We start from the raw sequence: 22,602 nt of genomic DNA, 5'->3' as shown, positions 1-22,602 counted from the left end.
TAGAGAACATTGCAGAATTCCACATGCAATAGACAACAAGCAAACCACAGCAGTAAAGGCTGCAGCAAATATCCCTGACTTGTCAGTGCAGCAGGATGTCCCTGATCTCCTTTTTTGAGTTTCAGAAAAAAAGTTGTAGTTATGAGATTTGCATTAGCTTTCAGAATGAATCAAAAAGTTAATTGAAAACATGTTAGTGCCGCAGGTTCTGTTAAGTGTAGGGCAAATGACATTTAAAATGCATAAGAATGAACCTTAATATCCTTCATTCTACTATGGTACTATATTATAAACAGTATCCCTTCAATTACAAATTTAAGCAATAAAAGAAAACTATTTTATTCAGGGTCTTCTCACAACTAATTGACTCCTATACAGAAATCCTGTTTGTTCACTACTATTGCAAATTATTCTTGCAGCTTCCTGTTTTTTTCTAGTCCACGAAGCTTTCTTTCTAAATTGCAATGCAGTATATATATATATATATATATATATATATATATATATATATATATATATATATATATATACCGCGGTGGTGGTGCCACGGTAGCGCTATCACCTCACAGTAAGAGGTTGTCCTGTTCGATTCTCAGCTAGAGCATCTTCTGTACGGAGACATGCGTGAATGGGCGTACCTTCGTTGAAGGTTGTGCGTCAGGGCCGGCAACTCGGCACGTAAAAATCTACTGCCAATCATTAGCGGACCGGAGTTCCACTGTGGCGACCCTTAACTGGGAAAAGCCGAAAGACACAACAACAATCTAGTTAATTAAAGGTGCAGATGATCCCCACATATAATTTAAAATGTAATGCAAATGCACTTTCTACTTTACGACTAATAAGTTTAGTTGCTCCGTAATGACCTAATATTTATAATATTCCATTTTAAAGTTTAATTTATGACCAGTTGCCTCTATAACTGATGATGAAGAGGAAGGAAGTGCTGCTTACAGATTTCTGGTTCATACCTGCGAGGCTGCTTTGAAATGCTGAATTAGTGTTAGATTTTTGTTTACCTGAAAACTGTAGTGATATTTTTTATGACTATTCTGGTAACAGTATTCCCTTCATCTGTTCCATTTGATGATTTATATCTGTAAGCAGTCATCGATTGTGTTACTTCAAATGTTACAGATTTTATGTTGTTATTATAGTGCACATGGTAAAAGTTATAGAAATATAAGAAACTGAAATGCCTTAAACAACTGTGGGCTCACACAGGATAAAACAGAATTATTTTTTTCAGAATAGCTTCAGCCATTTGCCAAAACTTTTCATTTGCATCATTTTTATGAACATGTTATTTTGACATCTTTTGTAAGTTAGATTTTATTTTAAGATCAATACACCATAAATAATTGTGATGCTTGGCATGTATGTGCAGATGTGCGTATATGTATGCTGAGAACTGAAAGGATTATTTTCTGATACACTTGCTTTCCTCCTGGATGGTATTCCCAGTAGTTTAATGTACAGAATGATGATAAATAACATGCTTGACTATATTTCTACCTAAATGTAAATCTGCCTTACAGTCAGATAATGTCTTGATAGTAAACTAGTTTATCTCTCCCTGATTTTGGCCCTTTAACTTGTCACACCCCATTATTTTTGGCTTTGTCCAGGGTTTTTCACAAAGTTGAAGGCATGGAGAGTAAAGAAGTGTCTCCTGTTCCCCAGATGTTTTTTTTGGGGGGGAGGGGGTTTCAACTAGGTAGTGGTGGAGGAGGGTGCCAAATAAGGGCTGACCTTGCCCCAGGCACCAAACTGCCTAGCTACAACTCTGCCTTTTTTCAACCACAATGTGTTCCATGCACAAAAGACAAACACCCATATAATAGACCCAGTTTCTAGCTTCAATTAATGTAAATAACCGCTCATTGCTTGGATTGTAAAAAAGTTTCAGAGATGAATGATTTTTTTTGCTGCTGTTCGATCATAACTTTGTACACTGTAGATAAATTCACACAAAATGCTTTGGCATCTTATCTGTATTCAGATATCTCTGTCCTGTTATTTTCAAATAGTACAAAACAATCTACTCAGTGTACATAGTAAGGAAGTTCCCACTAATTGTAATTAAGTCATGAGTTATTTGCTAATGCCATATGTCCTGATATCTGTATTGATTTGCTTTCAAATGACAATCTGAACACTTGAAGTTTTAACCTGTAAAATATAGATGTCTGTTTTGTACATCACATAAGGTATTCAAAACTGTAAATATCATTCTTGTTGTTACTCTGTTACCGCAATTGTTGCCCCATGAGCCCTGGCCATGATTTAAAAGGGTCTGTTGACCAGGCCGCCTACTCAGCAAATATAATAAATGATTGAATACACATGCTAACAGATTGAAAAGGAGCACTTGGTGTGAATACTTCACACATTTAATAATAATAAAAGCAACTAGGCGCTTTCATCTGTAAACTACAGACTTCATCAGAGTTATTAAACACAATACATCTCTGATATAATATAGTGTCCCTCAACCAATCATGACATCAAATTAATTAACCCATAACTTGACAAATTTGTGCTACTGCATACATACATACATACATACATATAAATAATTGCATACAAATTTATAATATTATATGTCTACTTTTATAATCAAAAGATAAATACATAAAACATGCAATTAAAAACAATCAGAGCTTGTCATCTCTCATCCTGACCGCACTAATAACAGAAATGCTGTCATTGAGACCCAGAGCAACTGAGCTGTTAAGATTCAGCTAGCAAACTAACTCTTTGAACTCCAAAAAGACTTTCAACATCACCACCCTTATCAGACATTAACACTTTATCAATAATAAAAAAATACAGATTTCTGAATCAATAATAAAAAATACAGATTTCTGAATCACAATACATTCTAAACAATGTCTCTTCAGGGCATTGGTGGATTTATTCTTTTTAATGTCATATATGTGTTCTCTTATCATTTCCTTTAGTTTCCTAAAATACAGATTTCTGAATCACAATACATTCTAAACAATGTCTCTTCAGGGCATTGGTGGATTTATTCTTTTTAATGTCATATATGTGTTCTCTTATCATTTCCTTTAGTTTCCTATTAGTTTCACCAATGTAAAATGCATTATATACTGTGCAGGTAGCTAAATAAACTACCCTAGCACTATTGCAATTGCATCTTCCTGGGCATACAAGTGTCCTATCAAAGCCCTCTACTACAATCTAGGGTCCTTCATATATAAACCAAAATTATACAACAACCCCCCATTAATATTCCAAAACGTGCATGTTGATTGGTCAGCGTGCACATTGTAAATCAGACTTATACTAATGGAAAAAGTTTTATTCACCTGGACTTTTTCCATTAGTATAAGTCTTTTTTTTTTCTTTTCCCTTACAGAAACGGAGAAAGCAAGATCTCCATTGCTTTTTAGAAAGTGTCTCGCTATGTTAAAGGAGTTTAACATAGCGAGACAGCTTTAAAAAAGCAACGGAGAAAGGAAGATCTCCGTTGCTTTTTTTAAAGCTGTCTCACTATGTTAAACTCCTTTCTACACTTTCTACAGAAACAGAGAAAGCAAGACCTCCTTTGCTCTTTAGAAAGTGTCTCGCTATGTTAAAGGAGTTTAACATAGAGAGACAGCTTTAAAAAAAGCTCTCCGTTGCTTTTTTGAAAGCTGTCTCACTATGTTAAACTCCTTTAACATAGCGAGACACTTTCTAAAAAGCAACGCAGATCTTGCTTTCTCCATTGCTTCCACCCACAGCTCTGATGTACTGCGTAAGCGTATGCATGCACAGTACATCAGAACTGCCGCAGAATACTGGACAGCTGCGGAAGGGCAGCAAGGAGGCATTATACAATGCCATTATTTAAGAAAACTAAGTATTTTTTTTTCTTAAATAATGTCATTAGATATTATAATAACTTCTGGTGGTAATGCTGATTTACCCACAGTTGTCTTTGTTTGGCCACCGGTCACTGCGTGACTAAACCACGCCAACCGTGGGTAAATCCAGCATTACCCACACCCAGGCGTGGGTTATTGCTTAAATAACTACAATGTTCACACGTGACCATAATATTTAATGAGTTTGAAGCATTGTTGTTAAATACATTTGATTCCAACTGTATCTGAAGAAAGCAAGGCACAGAAACATGACTGGAAGCATAAATTATTAAAAGTTTAATGAGGTAAGCGCTTTCACACCAAATACTAGTGCTTCTGGTGTGAAAGCACCTACCTCATTAAATGTTTACCATTTCATGCTTCTAGTCATGTTTCGGTGCCTTGTTTTCTTCAGTTACATTTGTTGTTGGCTTGCAGGCGCAGGTCATTCCTTGGGGATTTTCTTCATTGTTTCTGCCTTTTGATTCCAAACCAATTTTTGATGGATTTACCTTTACTAAAATAACTCTAGCGTGATCACCAATAATTTGGTGAATTTTATTATTAAACACCAAGTTCCAGTTTTTGTTGATGGAATTAACATATTTGTGGATGTGACAACTATAAGGAATTACCAAAGAAGGATTGTCCAAAGTTATCACAGGACTTCTATCAGTTGTATACAATCCCTGTGTGTGGTGAGTATTATGCCCCACTGTTGGCTTAAGAATAGGTACAAACTTATTCTCCTGGCCCTTTAAGATTTGTATTTTAATGGTTTCCTGCAAAAACACTATATCTATCCCCAGTGACTAATATACTCCTGAAGCCTTAGTCGCTTAGCTCTTTTTGTGAATTCATTCACATTCCATGTTAAACACTTTGACATCATCATGTTATTGGAGCAATATAACAAACAAACACAACTTATTATGTACATATTTTGACCTCTTAGACTTGTAATTTGAGCTGAGGTTCAACTACACACTCACCTGTGATAGCTCTGGCCCATGTGTTCAAACATAGCCATGGCTTTGATGACGTTAGATTTTTTTTTTACTGGTATATCTCCATCTGGAGTTGTAAACAGTTGGAAATGAAAAAAGGAGAAAAAACAGGTGGCAAAGAGCATCCTTCATCTTCAGTTTCTTTTATCACATGATTGTTGTTACACCCAAACAATAGTTTTCTCATTGTCCATTTAAAACTGTCATTATTATCTTGAACTTATAGTTTGTTGCCATGACAGCTTATGCATACCCAGCTACGTTCTGCTCTCCTCTCAGCCTGGTAGTCTTTTTACAGCCATCTACAGATTATTAATACATTTTCTTTACATATCCAACATAATTTGGATGCCTAATTCTGTCCTTTCCTATCTAAATCAGTCCAAATCACAGGTGGTTTAGTATTCAGGAATCACTGTATTTTTAGGTGCTACAGAGATCCATGACAACATTTCTCTCAAATTCTTTGTATGAATATGCACTTCTGTTTGTCTGTCCTGAATTATTTGTTTAAAAACTGGTAAAGGCATACGTTCACTACTTCTGCACTCCTGGATTCAATAATTTTATCTGACTGGAGCTCTTTTGACTTTGTTAGCTCTTCTGTGTGACTCTCTTCATATCTTTTGAGTTTTTGCAACAATATTTCTGGATCAAAAAATATTTTCACGCCAGTTGGATAGAAAAGTTTGAAGGTCACTGGGTACAAAAGTCTAAAGTACAATCACAACCAATGTCACCCTTTGAACAACAGTAAAAATCTTCTTGTCTGTAGTTGTGTCTTTAGCAAATAGTCTTGCGCTATGAACATCCTCTGCTCTCCAGTTTTCAGACTTGCTCTAATACAACAAACTAACTAACAGCTGCTTGTATTTTGGCAGCTATCGACCCGGACGACCAGGCTTGAGAATTGTGAGGGGCCATTACTCAATGTGCTCTGTCTATTCAAATATTGTATTTAAGCATATCAGTACTGAGAGACAGTAGCTCTGAAAGGAATCTCTGACAGACCTTACCTTCCGACCTCGCTGGAATATTAAACGAAAACTCGCCTAGTGTGCTTGGTCTTCAAATTCTTGTATTTCGTCTTGCAGCTTCTCATTTGTTGCTTTGAATGTTGCCACTGTAGCTTTCTTTCCAGCTCGCTGCTTTGCAACTCCACTATTTTATCAAAATACCTGTTGAGAACTGTTTATGCCTCATCTAGTCTGAGAGCTGTTTTGCAATATAGTCAAGAAGAGCAACACTTAACTTCTTAACCTCTGTATACACGAAGTTGATTTTTTCTCCCATCTCTGCCGTATTTTTCCTGGCTTGATTTTCTTATTCCTGGCAGTCGCTCAACATTGCTACTTCTGTCTGAGTCCGCCAGTACTCTGGCATTGATTTGCTTTCCCATCTTTCACTTCCTTTTTCTTCTTCTGCTCAGCATTTTACCCCTTCCCCAACATTCTTTGTTAACCTTCTGTCAATTTACTTTCCTGATATTTATCACTAAGATTTACAACTCACAGAGGTGGCTCAGAGACCACATCAAATATTACCTGTCTGTTTAATGCCATACCTGAAGTCCCTTGAATGGTTTATTAATTTCGCTAATGAAACAGGATCTTGATTTCTTAAACCACGAAAGAAGGAATGCTTAAGAGGAGAATGAAATTTATTTATTTATTTTTTTAAGTGATAGCACCTTCATTTTGTTATATCTTAGACCAGGATGTGTTATTTCTAGTCTATGTTTTGGCTATTTGTGACAAATCTGCAAAGGTGCAGATATAATGAGAGGTACAAGAATGGCTTTCAACTCTCATTTTACAGTGTACCCACACTGGCTACAGCCTTTTCTGCACCGTAGTGGCTTTTTAGGCAGAGTCCATCTAATGGATTTATCAACCTAAAGAATTAGGAAGTAAAGTACCAGACAATATCAGAACGGTGATGCTCGGTGCTAGTAATCTAAATAATAAATTGCCTGACACTGAAGCCCTCCTGTATTTGGAGCATATTCATGTATATTTTGTAACTGAGATCTGGATTAATGGTGCAAAAACACCCCCTCTGTATCAGAAGCTTACATCTACCATGCCTTTAGACCCAATGGGAACTGCATGTCCATATTTGTTAAAGAGCACATTATTTCAAGACAGATTCTCAGAGACTCACAAACCAAGCTTAGTCTAAAAAAACGAGTATCAGATCATAGCATGCAATGGGACTGCCTCGATGACCCCGGAAAACCGTGTCCATTTTTAAATATATTGGATAAACTTCAAATATACAAAAGCTCCATCATCCTGGGAGACTCTAACTATGCATTGAGAAGCTGGTATACCTATACCTCTCATGTAGGCTATGCCCAAAAACTCGATTTCATAAAAAATAATTCTCTGGACCAAATAGTTAGAAAGCCCAGTAGATGACAACATGTTGTTGACCCTTAAAAATGTATCTATATGGTCCTTAAAAATATAGTATCTATATGGCCCTTAAAAATACAGTATCTATATGGTCCTTAAAATATAGTATCTATATGTGCTTTCCCATTAGTAAACTATTACCCTTAAAAATATAGTATCTATATGGTCCTTAAAAATATAGTATCTATATGTGCTTTCCCATAAGTAAACTATTCCCAAGTCAAGTCTGACAACAAATTGGGAGCCTTCTTGTTCGATATCCCCAAACTAGAAGTTCCAATAGACTTCAAATGTGCACACTTCCAACTATTGTATAATGAAGTCTCAAAGTTCAGGTATAACTGTTATCCCCCAAAATGTGGACACAACTGGTAGTTATGCAAATAAAATATTTGCTCATTTAGCAAACTGTATAAATCTATCAGTCCCAAACAAAATGAGAAGAGGAAAAACAAACCACCCTGGTGGCCCACATGCATTACAACATTACAATATAAGGAAAATGTTTATTTAGAATATATATCAAAATTACAGACCCACAAATCAAGGGCAACTTCAAAAGGTTGTTCAATATACCTAAAAATACCATCAAAAAAACAAAGGCTTGCCATAAACTTAGATTGTCTTTGTAAGCTAAGAATAATTACACATTATTCTCTACTTACATCAGGAACTTACAAAATAACACCCGACATTGCCCTAAACGTATTCATAAAGTCACTACCTCCTCTGACCCAGTTGCTATCATAGATATATTAACAAATAAATAAACTGCAAAGTTCACCCCAGAGACACCCATACAAAACCCACATATATCGAAAGATCTCACCCCCTACATCATCATGAAAGAACACTTGTTAAAAGTACTTTCAAAAACAAACCATACCTCCTCTATGGATTGTGATATTATACTAGGGTACCTGCTGAACAGCACTAACCATGCTCTGCTGGATCCAGTCCTACAGCTATTCAACATGAACTTATCCACTGGCTTTGTCCCCAAGGTTTGGCACTCAGCATTTGTGATGTTACTCCCAAAGAAAGGATGAATATGGACCCTGGCAATTACTGACTTATCAGTCTAAAAAGCCCTCATTTGTAAGGCTGTGAAATGGGTGATAATAAACTATGATGCAAAAAAATAGAATGCTTCCCCTCCAACTGTTTGGCTGTGTTAAGAACAGATCTTGTTTATTGAATATGGGGATTTTTTGAGAGGTCAATGCAAACTATGTATATTGGTCACGCTGCTCATACAGCATATCTAGACTTTGCCAAGGCATTTGATATTGGACCACATTCCAATATTATCAACATAAATGCACTTCTAATTGATCCCTACATAGATGGATAACTGATTGGCTGAGGGACAGAACCCACACTGTCCGGATTGCAGGTACATCCTCAGAAAGCATGAACGTAACCAGTGAAGTACCACAAGCAACTGTGCTGGGACCTCTGCTATTCAGAATATACGTCTTCCTCCTAATAAAAACAGGAAACTGTAGTTAACCACATATGCAGATGATTGTAAAATGTGTGTTATACTTAAAGTCCCTTCTGATATTTATTTATTTATTATTTATTACATTTGTTAACTGGGTTATGTCGACTGGGCCAGTAGCCCGTTTTTAGTGGAGGCCCGGGGAGAAAAGCTCCACAAGCAGTAACAAAGCTTACATTAATTATAATTAATATAATACAGTAGATAGTATAGAATACAAAGCAATAGTACACATGTATACAGAGTCTGTAAATACTAATTACAAAGAGCATTTTTTAAGTTAGAAATAGCAATTACAAAGTGTACACAAAATAAAATAAAATCAGAGACAGTAAACAGCTGGTGCTCTGAAAATGGGCTAAATCAAAATGCTAAAGAATGCAATATTATTTGCATTTGGCAAATGAACCCTCTACCCAGCTTATAATATAGAACACCCCAGTTCAAAATGAAGATGTGAGAGATTTGGAACATGAATAAATAACTCCTTCTTTGATAAATATGTTGCAAAAATGGTCAGGAAATCATTCTAACTGGCACAGCTGATCACAAAATATATTTCTTTTACATCCATATAAGTCCTTACCCATCTATATTCTGCATTGATCAGACCCATCACCGAATACAATTCCCCCCTTTATGATGCATCTTGCTAAACATATCAAGATGTTGGAGAGACCAAAATTGTTCCTGATAAAAAAAGATCAGGAGCCTAAGGGACCTGAACTACCAAATGAGGTTGGAGGCCTTATCAGTGTACTCACTGCCTTATAGACACCTTATGGCTGATGTGTGCCTTGCCTTCTAGGCCTTTAGGGATCTGGCAGGCTAAGACCTCTTATTTCTCCACAAATCAAACAGTCCAGCAAACACTAGAAGCAGAAATTCGAACCAATTTCTGCAAATAAACAAATTGTGGTGGAGAGACAGATTTACCAAGCAGTTACTAGCCTTTCTCTGGAACAAACGTCCTCGCCAGATCTATCAAGATAAAGATCTTTTATTAAGAAGGAATTAGACAGTTGGATAGATAGTCATAAAATTAACCCTGGTATTGACTGGCCTATCATTCCTTGAAAAGGGAAGTGAGGTCTAAAGATGGATACTGATAAGGCATGAATGGTCACATGGCTCAGTTGCTTTGTACATTTTATGAGATTATTAAATAGATTTGTAGCATCGGCTGTAATTCACAGGCAGCTGGGTGTAGCCAAGGAATCAAAATCACTCACTAGGGCATGCATGAAAGGAGCAGGAATCAATGCATTTTGTTAACCTAAGTTTGTAGTTGAGTGGTATAACACAGGGAGCCGCAAACAAGAAATGCAAGCCTGATAAGGTCTTTTTGACCTATAGCAACACTAGCTATGTGGTTGTATTAACAGTTTTTAACTGTAAAATAGTTTTTATTGGTAATTATTTTTTCTTGTGCACAGAGGACAGAACACCATCAAGCCAGGTTCCCAGGTATGTGATCACCAAAACCAAAACCAGAATAACCCAGTAACTGGAAGATGGTTTGAGTCACCTTATCAAACTATTAATGAGTTAGCTAGCTTCTTAGGGATACCAAAATGATAGAGTAAGTCTTTTTTTGGTGCTGGTAATCACATTTTTGTCACAGACCTCTGCATTACCTTGCAAATTCTAGTTTGCACAGCAACACCAATGATTTCCCACCAGAAATAAATACTAACAGGCCATCATCACAACCCTTCTTATCAATGTACTATGCAATATTCAGACCCTATGCCATATTCAGACCCTGTGCAATATTCAGACCTTGTGCAATATTCAGACCCTGTACATTTACACTAGAAGTGAGCAGTAAGAGACCACAGCCACATGCCTCTCATATCATACTACAATGCAATATTCAAACCCTGTACATCCCAACAATGTCTGTTAAGATAAATCCTTGCAGGACTCAGGAGAGAATTATCCATATATATGAATGGGCAATGCTAAGGCAGACCTTGACAATTCTCTCAGGAAGATAAAGTGATAATTAAATGAGGCATCCAAGGCCAAATGGCACTTACACTGAGCTATTAAAAGGGATACTAAAAGTGATTGCTCTTTTAAGATACACAAAGTGTACTCTTTCAGGTAGGTTAACAATCTCCATAGATGCAGTATGCATCCAGGTTACATCTTTGGTAATATTGTGAGGGGTCAGGTATACAGGACGTCATGATATAATCCTAGTCAGGATGGCTTTGAGGCAGATGTCAGGGATTTACGTGAGAGGTTTACGAACAGGGAATATCAGACATCTGATGTGGAGAGAGGATTGGAAGACCTTATAAATCTGAGAGAACAAGATGCTGCACCCTTTTTCTCTGGGAATGTAGAGAACCATGATGGTCCCTCCCAGGGTGTTTTGGCTGGGAGTAGAGATCATGGTTTTAGAGTGCCCTTATATTATACCAATGATGTAGGTAGGTTGAAGGATGTGATTAGATCACACTGGGGTGTGTTAACATTAGATTTGAATGTGAGGGAAGTTGTGGGTGCTGCTCCAGGTTTTTTCTATAAGACTACATTGAATCTAAAGAAATTGTTGTGTTATCCTAATATGGACAGTGGAGGTGATAGGGATGTTGGTACTGTACCCTGTGGTAGCTGCAATTATTGTTGTTCCATAGATACTGATGTTCATTTTTATCACCCTGTCTATGGCACCAACCATGAAGTTAGAGTTCATGCAAACTGTGATTCTACACATGCTGTTTATTTGGCCTCCTGTGGAGCCTGTGCCGCATTTTATGTAGGCAAGACAGACAGGAGGCTGAGGGACAGAATAAGGGAACACCTCTATCAGATTAGGATTTGTTCCACTGTCAATGCCCTGTCCAAACATGTTTTGTCTAATGATTCTACACATCTTTTCCGTTTTAAAGTGCTAGATGTTATACACACTAGTTTTAGGGGGGGGGGGGCGATGTGAGGGTTAGGACTGAAAGTACTGAATCTAAATGGATTGCTAGGCTTAGAGCAGATGTTTTTCTTGGACTGAATGAGAAAGTACCATTGAGACCTTTCCTGAAGTCCAGGAGATTGAAGTGATATGTATGTTTTTGCTTCTTATATAGGTATATGCATATATATTTTTTATATATTTATGTTTTAGATGTCAGTGTCATTATTATTTATGAGAGGATTTATTGTTAAGTGTTTTATAATAGTATGAATGTATGTAGTTTTCTGTCTTTATATATTTTTGTTTATATTTTATAAGTGTTTTAGGTGTTCATATTTCATTATGGCTAATGTATTTTAGGATAAGCATTCCATGTATGATGTATGCCATAATGGTTGTACTGTGCCTTTAATGGTTTATCTGTATTTGGTGCTCTTTTTGATATATTAAGAGTGTACAAGAGGGGTTTTTTTGGTCTGAAGAAGCCTATCTAGGTGAAAGCGCTCACCACGTCCTCTGTTTGTGTCACAATAAATCCGAATTTTAAAGTTTATGAAGCAGCGTTTTCTTTCTGCCTTTTGGTTAGTGCTGTGCCTACTGCCTGCATCGCTACTGTGCTTTTTATGCTATTTTATGTGCTTGGACTGAGTTTGGCACAGGTAGCATTAGTCCTGTGGGGAGTAATACTTTTTGGATTTATTTTCACACACATATATATATATATATATATATATATATATATATATATATATATATATGTATGTATATATATATATATATATATATATATATATATATATATATATATATTTAACATATGTCCAGAACATGGAGTGGAGTCATACCTCAGCACCAATAGTCTCAACCTCTTAGTGCAAGGGGATGTCATGTAAGTACTGCAGGTATAAATGTAGACTGTTGCTACTTTAACAGAGTTTGTCTTAACAGAAATGTAGGTGGGAGGTCACATCTGCTATTAACATGTTCGCCATCAGTTACTAACAGACATCCTAAGGTCATCATAGTACAGTACCACAGATATCACAGTAATGGCCCTGTGGAATACAACAGAGATATGACCAATAAATATGGACAGTCTGACACACTCTGGTCAGTCCAGAGGTATACACAGAACCCCTTAGTGCAAGACATGTGGAGCAAGCCTGACAATGTGGATGTTAACAGCCATGTAAATGGGTATATCATGTACATAATGGAATACATATTCCCACACAGTTTATGCATTCACACACTCCTGTCTGTCCTGACACATAATAACCGGTGGTGCAGAGGTCACATACCCACATACTACCCACTAGTTAGTGACATACATCTGTACAGCATCCCACTGCTTTGTCAGAAATACACAACAGTTATGGTGGCCTGACAGCAGTACATCTGACAAATATCTTTACATAACTTCACACTGGGTAAGTACACTGAGCTGCTAGGCATGTCACAAAGCACTGTGCAAACTACAGGCAGACTGTCACAACACTGGCCTACATTTATTATGGGAGAATACACATGTACCTACAGATATAGTCAGCTCTACAGGCATGTCACAGCACAGAGTAACAGACACCTGTGTGAAAGTGCATACACACAACCAATGTGAACACAGCCACATATGGTAAGCATGCTTAATATTGCAGTATATGGACTGTCTGATCAACACCATCCTCATATGTGCCACTCACACACTAACCCTACATATACTGGGCCACTACATAGTGTAGTCTGATGCCTGAATGTGGTATGGGACATCTGTGTGTTTGGCCCTAGAAACATGTAAGCCGATAAGGTACCATACACTGGTGCAACATGTAACATCAGATAGAACAGGACCAAGAACAATGACATCTACCACAGTCTGTACACAGGCCAAGCTACATATCTGAAATACACAAACAGTCAACAATCACCATAAGTACAAAGACCTCACTACTGTAAACACTATGACAGAATGTCCAGGTTTTGTTCTCAAATATAACTCCTCCTATACATAACATGTCTAGCAGTCTGATATCTCACTGGCTTGTTATCAGGTATGATGTGAATAAATAATGGTGTACTGAACACATGCACCTCTTACTGCATGACATATGTACAAAGGCTGCAGTTGTGGCTGGAGGCACAAACACAGGGCCAATATTGACATGTTGCTGTGATAACCTAATACATTTACTGGTGTAACAGAGTTTGTTGTGACAAATGTCCTATGAGGGATATGAAGTCAGTAACTCTCATTGTTGTCACCATGTACTCACTGCAATCCTCAGACTATTCTTCTGCAGTTCTAAGATAGGTAATCTGAGAGTAATACAAGACACATAAGACTCCAAACAATGGCAAGTCTGCAGATAACCCTACAGGTGGGAGTTTCCTTGACCACATAACACTGTCATGACAGGTATTAAATCATGCAAACTAGCCATATCCACACAAACCCTGTTAAACCAACATTACTTCAAATGCAGAAGAGCAAAATTTACATTCTGTAGTCATGTCTGGAATATCCCCCTCCTGTTTGTTGAGCTGTCTCCACAATGTATGTTGTTAGAGGTATATCCCACTACCATCTGTGATGCTGTTTGCCAAACACTGACATGAAGTCCTGCTCACAGTAAATGAAAAGGTCCAACACCCACATGATGTTCCTAGTTATAAGAGTATGTTTCCATGCAATTGGCTATGGGAATATTACCACAGCTGTTCCACATGCAATCAGCCAGTGGGGGACTACAATTCGTGCACAGGCCATCAGCTGATCATGAGCATCACTTACTAAACACAAGCTGCTGCCTAAGCAAAGCAGGTGTACTTCTCCACATCCATCAGAGAGGGAGTGATAGAGACAGACAGAGACAAAGTAAGACAGGGAGGGGGGTAGGAGAGTAAAAGCTAAGCATGTTTGTGTCACACACTTTCCAGTATGGGGTTTCAAACCCCTGCCTGACTATGAATTGCTATTACATTTCTATGCAGTTATTGCATGCGTCACAGAGCTTACATGTTAGGGAGCTGTCCAAAGGTATATTTGATGGTGAGTGACATCAGCAACAGTGATAATGGAGGGATAACGTAGGTGTAGTACATGTGCCTGTCCACAAGAACAGGTGTCAAGGAAGACACAGCCACACTCTCTCAGGGCCGTACACATATTTTCACAGTTGGCAGGGTCAGGATTAGAATTCCTAACTAACTAGTTTGCTACACTACAGTATTATGCAGGTATCACATACACCACAGAGGTTATCAGGCTGATATATGGGCAAAGGGTATGTCAAGGTGTCTGACAACAGAAAGCATGCTTCAGTAGGCCAATGGGAGGTGTAGTGAGTGTGAATGGCATCCAAATCATTATACTCCACACACACACACACACACACACACACACACACACACACACACACACACAGACACAGGTTTGCCAGTACTGACATAAATGGGTGCATTGCTTCACAGGTGTGCAGTGGTTGACTGTGCCAGAAGGCTGTATAATGCTAAGTAAAGGGTATACCTTGGCATCAGGCCACATGACAATGGTCTGCAGTGTGGCTCAGGGGTGTAGTCTCTGGATTGGCCCACACAAGTGGGTATTGTATTTATCATCCACTCATCTGGGTTACTATTGTGGGTGGCCAGTGCTGTGCAATGTTTGCCATGTATGTGTTCTATATTCCATAACATGGACAGTGTCTGGGATGTGCACACATCCCACATGCATGTTCTGTGACATGTGGAAGTGTACCTGGGGTGTCTGGGGCATGTTGTGTAGACAGATTGTTATCATCTGATGTGCCATTCCTGATCTCATGTGGTGAGAACCGGCAATGGAAATCAGGTTTACCCTGTACCTACATTGACAGCATGATACAGGTATTCACTGGTGTCAGTGGCATCTGTCCATACAGGGTATGTGTATAAGGCATGTTATTTCCTTTGTGGGTTACATTTGCTGACTCTACAGTTGTTGCAGGCATCCAGTAAGGAACATAGCAAAGGACCACTTTATGCAATGATTTGCCTATTGCAGGGATGGGACAGGGTGCCATGTCCTCTGTAGTCCACTGCAATCACACCATGGTTACTATCTGTGGGCAATATGCAGGGAACTGCCAACATAGTGGTTGTTGCCTAGCCAAGTGTGCTTGTGTATGAGACATGGATGGAAAGTGTTCTCTGGGTAATACATGGGTTACCTATATAGTTCTCCAATCCATGATGTCACATGTAGGGGAATGGATTGTCTACACCAGCCTTCTGCTGTTTGACATCTGTTGTCCTTGTAAGGTGGACATTGTGACATATAATAGGCCCACCATATAAGAAATTTGCAAAACCCGCTACACAGCGAGTCCTCTTATTACACACTCACAGCTACCTCCACACAGGATATTAATGACAAACACACACACACACACACACACACACACACACACACACACACACACACACACACACACACACACACACACACACACACACACACACACACACACACACACAGAGTTTCACAGTTGCCATGTCTGGGATTAAAACTCCTACCTAACTAGTACATCACACTATAGCATTACACAGTTATACCATGTGCCACAGAGGTTACTGGGCTACTCCTTTCCCAAAGGTGTATTTCAAAGTGAATGACATCAGCAGGCCAAAGTAGGGCAATGGAAGTAGTGACTGTGAATGGCCTCAAAAGCATTGCTCACTACACAGACAAACAAACACGCACAGAAAGTTTTACAGTTACCATGTCTGGGATTAGAACTCCTACCTAACTAATACATCACACTACAGCATTACACAGTTATAGCACATGCCACAGAGCTTATTGGGCTACTCCATCCCCAAAGGTGTATTTCAAAGAGAATGACATCAGCAGGCTTGCCAAGGTAGGGCAATGAAAGTTGTAGTTCATAGGTTCATAGGTTCATAGATTGGTACTAGGCTATCGGCCCTAAGACCTATACAAGCCTAGCCATGACCATTCCCTGGCTATTTCTTCCTACAATATTTACTTCCCTGGATCCCTGTCTAGCAGGGCGACTGATGTGATCCCTGGGATGAATTTCCTATCTCCCATCCATTCATCAAGGTTCTTTTTGTATTCTATACTGGATCTACTGAGAGATGACTACAGTGGGACAATGGCCTCCTTTTTTCTGGATGAAAAGTCCTTGGTGATGAGGTGTGCCACATAGGTGGATTTCCTGACTGTTGTGGCGATGTGGTTATCAAAGGTGAGACCACTGTCCACCTGTGTCCCTAAGTCTGTTATCACACTTTTGGTGTTTAGTGTACTGCCACCTATGTGGTACTTAACTGGTGCATGTCCCTTCCCAAAGGGGATAACTATACATTTCTTGGCATTGAGCTTGAGGCCATGGCTCTGGCACCAGGCATCTCTTTCTGTAAGGCCCTTTTGTAGAATATCCACATCATTTGGGGAGTCAATACTGACTCCCAGTTTGCAGTCATCTGCAACCTTTGTTAGCCAAAGTCCCTTAGTGTTAGCCTGTACTTCAGAGCAGTAGATGCCAAACAAGAGTGGTCACAGGACTGAACCCTGAGGTACTCCAAATGTCACTTGTCTGGGGCTGGATTTGGAGTCGCCTACTTTTACAGAGTGGGTTCTGTCAGTACTGCAGTTGGCAATCCATCGGGTGACGTAGGAATTAATGGTGAGCTTAGTACATTTATCTATGATTCCAGACTGGGAGATGGTGTTGAAGGCCTTTGCAAGGTCTGGATAGGCTGTATGAACCACCTTACCCTTGTCCACAGCTCTGGAGACTGATTCAAAGATATCAATCAGGTTCAGAAGATGTGATCAGCTCTTCACAAACCCAACCTGGGTGGGGTACAGTGTTTGCAGGTTGCTAATGTCTTTGTTTATAGGTTCCATGATAATACATTCTATGGCCTTGCAGATCAGGCTCATCATACTGCTGGGGTGGTAGTTCCCAAGATCCAAGGTGGATCCCCCCTTGTGGACTGGGAAAACTGTAGCTGTACGCTACTCTGTGGGCATGAAGCCAAGGTGTGGCTATGATTAGACATGGCACTTAGGTGAGGTGCCAGTTCATTTTGTAGTTCATGTAGTATACAGCCCAGGATGTTGTCTGGTCCCATGGATGCTGTTTTCTTAGCTCTGGAGAGAGTGTTTTTTACCTGTGTGGCCATTATTACTGGAATATGGCAATATTTTGGTATTGAGATGGGCCTTTTAGGGGGTGAGAGGGGGGGTGCAGTTGGCACTGAATTGATCTGCCAGGATATTGGCAATATCCTTGGGATCAGTATATTTAATGCCATCCTGTTTTAGCTCAGAGCAGATCTGAGCATTGCCATTTAGATTCCTGACATAGCTATGGAATGGCTTGCAGCTGTCTTTGTAATCTTTGGTTATATTATGTTCATAACTAGCTTTGGAGGATTTCATGAAGGATCTCAGCTTCTTACTGAGGCTGGTAAGGGAGTATTTTGCATCCTGGAACTTTCCTCTTTTCTGCAACAGTTTCTTCCTTTTGTTGTAAAGTTTGTTTATGGCAGGGGACCACCACATTGTCTTCCTTATCTTGGTGGGGAACGACTTGTTTCTATATGGGATGGCACAATTCATGCATGAGTGGATGTGCTCATACAGTGTCTTAGTGTAGGATTCAGCAGTCGACCTTTCAGTTCCCATCTGCATGGGTGTCATGATGCTTGTCATGTCTAACATGTGTAGCATGAAGTTGGCTTTGGAGACATGCTTTACAGAGATTTCCTTACTGGAGTGTGGGGGCGGGATGTGGATGTTAAGAGCGATTAGCTTATGGGCAGACCTGATCACCAAAGGGGTGGCCATAGGTGTGGAACATTGATTTCTCATGTTGGTAATGACAGGTCTAGGATATTTGACCCCCTGGTGACACTATGGGTTACTTGATCCAGGGCTTTGGAATTATGACTTCCAAGAACCGTTGGGCACATGTTGTACACAAGTAGTTTTTTACAGTTAAGGGCAGGGTAGTTGAAGTCACCCAGTATTAGGGTGATTGTTTGTATCATAATATTTTTCAGTATGTTTAGAAAGGTTTAGTGGGAATCTTGGGGCATGGTGGGGGAGCTGTAGCAAGCTAAATAATTTGGATTGGAGTTTTACCTAGTGTTGCACCAGGAGAATTTCAGATGCATTGTGTTGGGCAAGTAGCCTGGTGGTGTGAATATCCTTGGTGAATATGGACACTCCTTTACGTTTAGTGTTTTGGTCCTGGTTTGGTGGTCAACAAGTATGGTAAGAGCTGTACCTGGTATTGCAGGGGTGCTCTCTGGAGCCTTGGATCAGGTCTCTGTTACTGCACAGATATCGATGTTCTCCATTTTTAGGAGTGCCTAGCGATTGTGAATGGCCACAAAAGCATTGATCCCTACACACAACCAAACACAAACACACACACACACACACACACATACACACACACACACACACACACACACACACACAGGCGCTGCACACACACACACACACACACACACACACACACACACACACACACACACACACACACACACACACACACACACACACAGTTTCACAGTTGCCATGTCTGGGATTAGAACTCCTACCTAGCTAGTACATCACACTACAGTTACAGTTATAGCATGCCACAGAGTTTACTGGGCTTCTTCTTCCCCAAAGGTGTATTTCAAAGTGAATGACGTCAGCAGGCCTGCCAAAGTAGGGTAATGGAAATTGTAGTGACTGTGAATGGCCTCAAAAGCATTGATCCCTACACAGACAAACAAACAAACAATGTTTTACAGTTGCCATGTCTGAGATTAGAACTCCTACCTAACTAGTACATCACACTACAGCATTATGCAGTTATAGGGCATGCCATGGAGCTTACTGGGCTACACTTTCCCCAAAGGTGTATTTCAAGAGTGAATGATATCAGCGGCCCTGCCAAAGTAGGTCAATGGAAATTGTAGTGACTGTGAATGGCCTCAAAAGCATTGATCCCTACACAGGCAAACACACAAAGTTTTACAGTTGCCATATCTGGGATTAGAACTCCTACCTAACTAGTACATTACACTACAGCATTACACAGTTATAGGACATGCCATGGAGCTTACAGGGCTACTCCTTCCCCAAAGGTGTATTTCAAAGTGAATGACATCAGCAGGCCTGCCAAAGTAGGGCAATGGAAATTGTAGTGATTGTGAATGTCCTCAAAAGTATTGATCCCTACACAAACAAACACACACAAAGTTTTACAGTTGCCATATGTGAGATTAGCACTCCTACTAAACTAGTACATCACACTACAGCATTACACACCATGGAGCTTACTGGGCTATTCCTTCCCCAAAGGGGTATTTAAAGGTGAATGACATCAGCAGGCTTGCCAAAGTAGGGCAATGGGGAGTGTAGTGACTGTGAATGGCCACAAAGGCATTGATCCCTACACACACACACACACACACACACACACACACACACACACACACACACAAAAAAAAAAAACAACCACACACACAGTCTCTCAGTTGCCATGTCTGGGATTAGAACTCCTACATCACACTATAGCATTGCAAAGTTATAGCACACATCAGGTAGCTTATAGGGCTACTCCTTTACCAAAGGTGTAGTTCAAGGTGAATTACATCAGCAGGCTTGCCAAAGTATGGCAATGGGGAGTGCAGTGTGTATGCATGGGCCATAAACCATTCATCTTGAAGCAGACACACAACACACACAGGTTTAAATTTAACAGGTTTGTGTATACAACTGCTAGATGAATAATGCCTTGTACAGTTATGTTACACTCTGTGAACCATGGGTCATGAACATATACAGTTTAGATAAATGTTTGGATGTTTTTCACTGATTTTAATGTAGTATAATAAAATGTTAAAATGATTTTAAATGGTTCAAATAGTAATTAGGTATCTTCAGGAATTTAATGGTTATAAAGTTAACAATATAATGAATTTAATATATTTTAAATGCCTTATTTATTTATTATATTTTTATATAATTTCCACTGTTTGACTGTTCCATAATATAAGCGCCTAGACAGGAAGTGATGCTGTTCAAAGAACTTCCTTTGTATATTTAAATGTTTTTTGGCGCTTTTTTTAGCGACTTGATTCTGAGGAAGCTGCTGTTTGTTTATAGCAGCGAAAACGCACTTTATTGCAAAATAAATTGGCGTTCAAGAACTTTGGAGTATTTCTGTGGATTTTCTTGGTTGTCTTGGATTGCTACTCGCACCTCACATTTCTGATTTGTTAATCAACTACTGTCAGGTATACATATTTGCTTGCAGTAATTTCCTGGGAACACAGGGTGAATGAAAACCACGGTAAAACATTTCTCCAAAGCCAACTTCATGCTTCTTAAGACAGAAGTGGCGAACTTCATGACACCCATGCAGATGGACAATACAGTTCGACTGCACAGATCCTACACACATGCACTCTATAAGCACTTACACGAGTGCATGGATCGTGCTATCCCAAACAGAACCAAGACGCTATCCTCCAAAAAAAAGGAAGCCAATCTGGTGATCCCCTGCCATAAACAAACTCTGCAACAGAAGGAAAAAACTGTTGCAAAAGACAGTAAAATCCCATAAGTAGAGGAGCTCTCTGGCCAGCCTCAGTGAGCTGAGATCCCTTATAAGATCACTCCAAAGCTAGCTACAAAATAAAATCGCCACTGATTCTAAGGGCAACCACAAAGCATTCTATAGCTATGTCAAGAATCTCAATGGCAACACCCAGATCTACTCTGAGTTACAGCACAATGGCATGAAAATTTAGAACCAACTGATATTGCCAGCATCTGGCAGATAGGTTCAGTGCTAACTTTACCCCCTCTCACCCCTAAAGGGCCCATATCTATACAGGAAGAATGCAGAGTCCCTGTAATCACATCGATGCAGGTAGAAGCTGCACTCTCTAAAACCAAACACAGTATCCATGGGACAGACACAATCCCAGATGTGTTTACATCAACTTCAGAATGAACTGGCTCCCACCTGGCACCATGTTGAATCATAGTCTCATGTCAGGCTTTGTGCCCAATGAATGGCACACAGTAACAGTTATCCCACTCCACAAAGGAGGAACCACCACTGATCCTGGGAACTATCGCCTATTAGCCTAATGAGCCTGGTCTGCAAGGCCATGGAATGTATCATCATGGAACTCATAAACAAAGACATTGGTAACCTCCAAACTCTTGACCCCACACAGTTCGGGTTTGTGAAAGGCAGATCATGCCTTCTGAACCTGATCAACTTCTTTGAGGCAGTCACCAAAGCCGTAGATGAGGATAAGGTGGTTCACACAGCCTATCTTGACCTCGCCAAGGCTTTTGACACCATCCCCTTTTTGGAATTATAGCTAAACTCACTAAACTAGGTATAAATCCCTACGTCACAAGATAGGCTGCCAACTGACTCACTGACAGAACCCACACTGTAAAAGATGCAGACTTCAAATCTGACTTCAAACCAGTGACAAGTGGAATACCACAGTCCTGGGACTTCTCCTGTTTGTTATCTACTTCTCTGAAGTACAGGCTAACACAGAAGGCCTCACAAAGCTGGCTCTTATTCGCAGATGACTGCAAACTAAGAGCCATAGTCGAGTCCCCAAATGATGTGGCCATCCTACAGAAGGGCCTCCTTCCTACTGAGATAGATGTTTGGTGTCAGAGGCAAGGCCTCAAGCTCAATGCCAAAAAGTGCATTGTTATCCCCTTTGGTAAAAACTCTGTACCCATGAACTACCACATAAATGGCAGTCCCACTTAACAGCCAAATGTGTGACAAGAGACCTTGGGACCCAGGTGGACAGTAGTCTCTCCTTT

This window comes from Protopterus annectens, chromosome 6.part0 (genome assembly GCF_019279795.1).
Source record: "Protopterus annectens isolate FY-2018-M chromosome 6.part0, PAN1.0, whole genome shotgun sequence".
Lineage (NCBI taxonomy): Eukaryota > Metazoa > Chordata > Ceratodontiformes > Protopteridae > Protopterus > Protopterus annectens.
The sequence above is the reverse complement of the archived record's forward strand: the minus strand, read 5'-3'. Positions refer to the sequence as shown.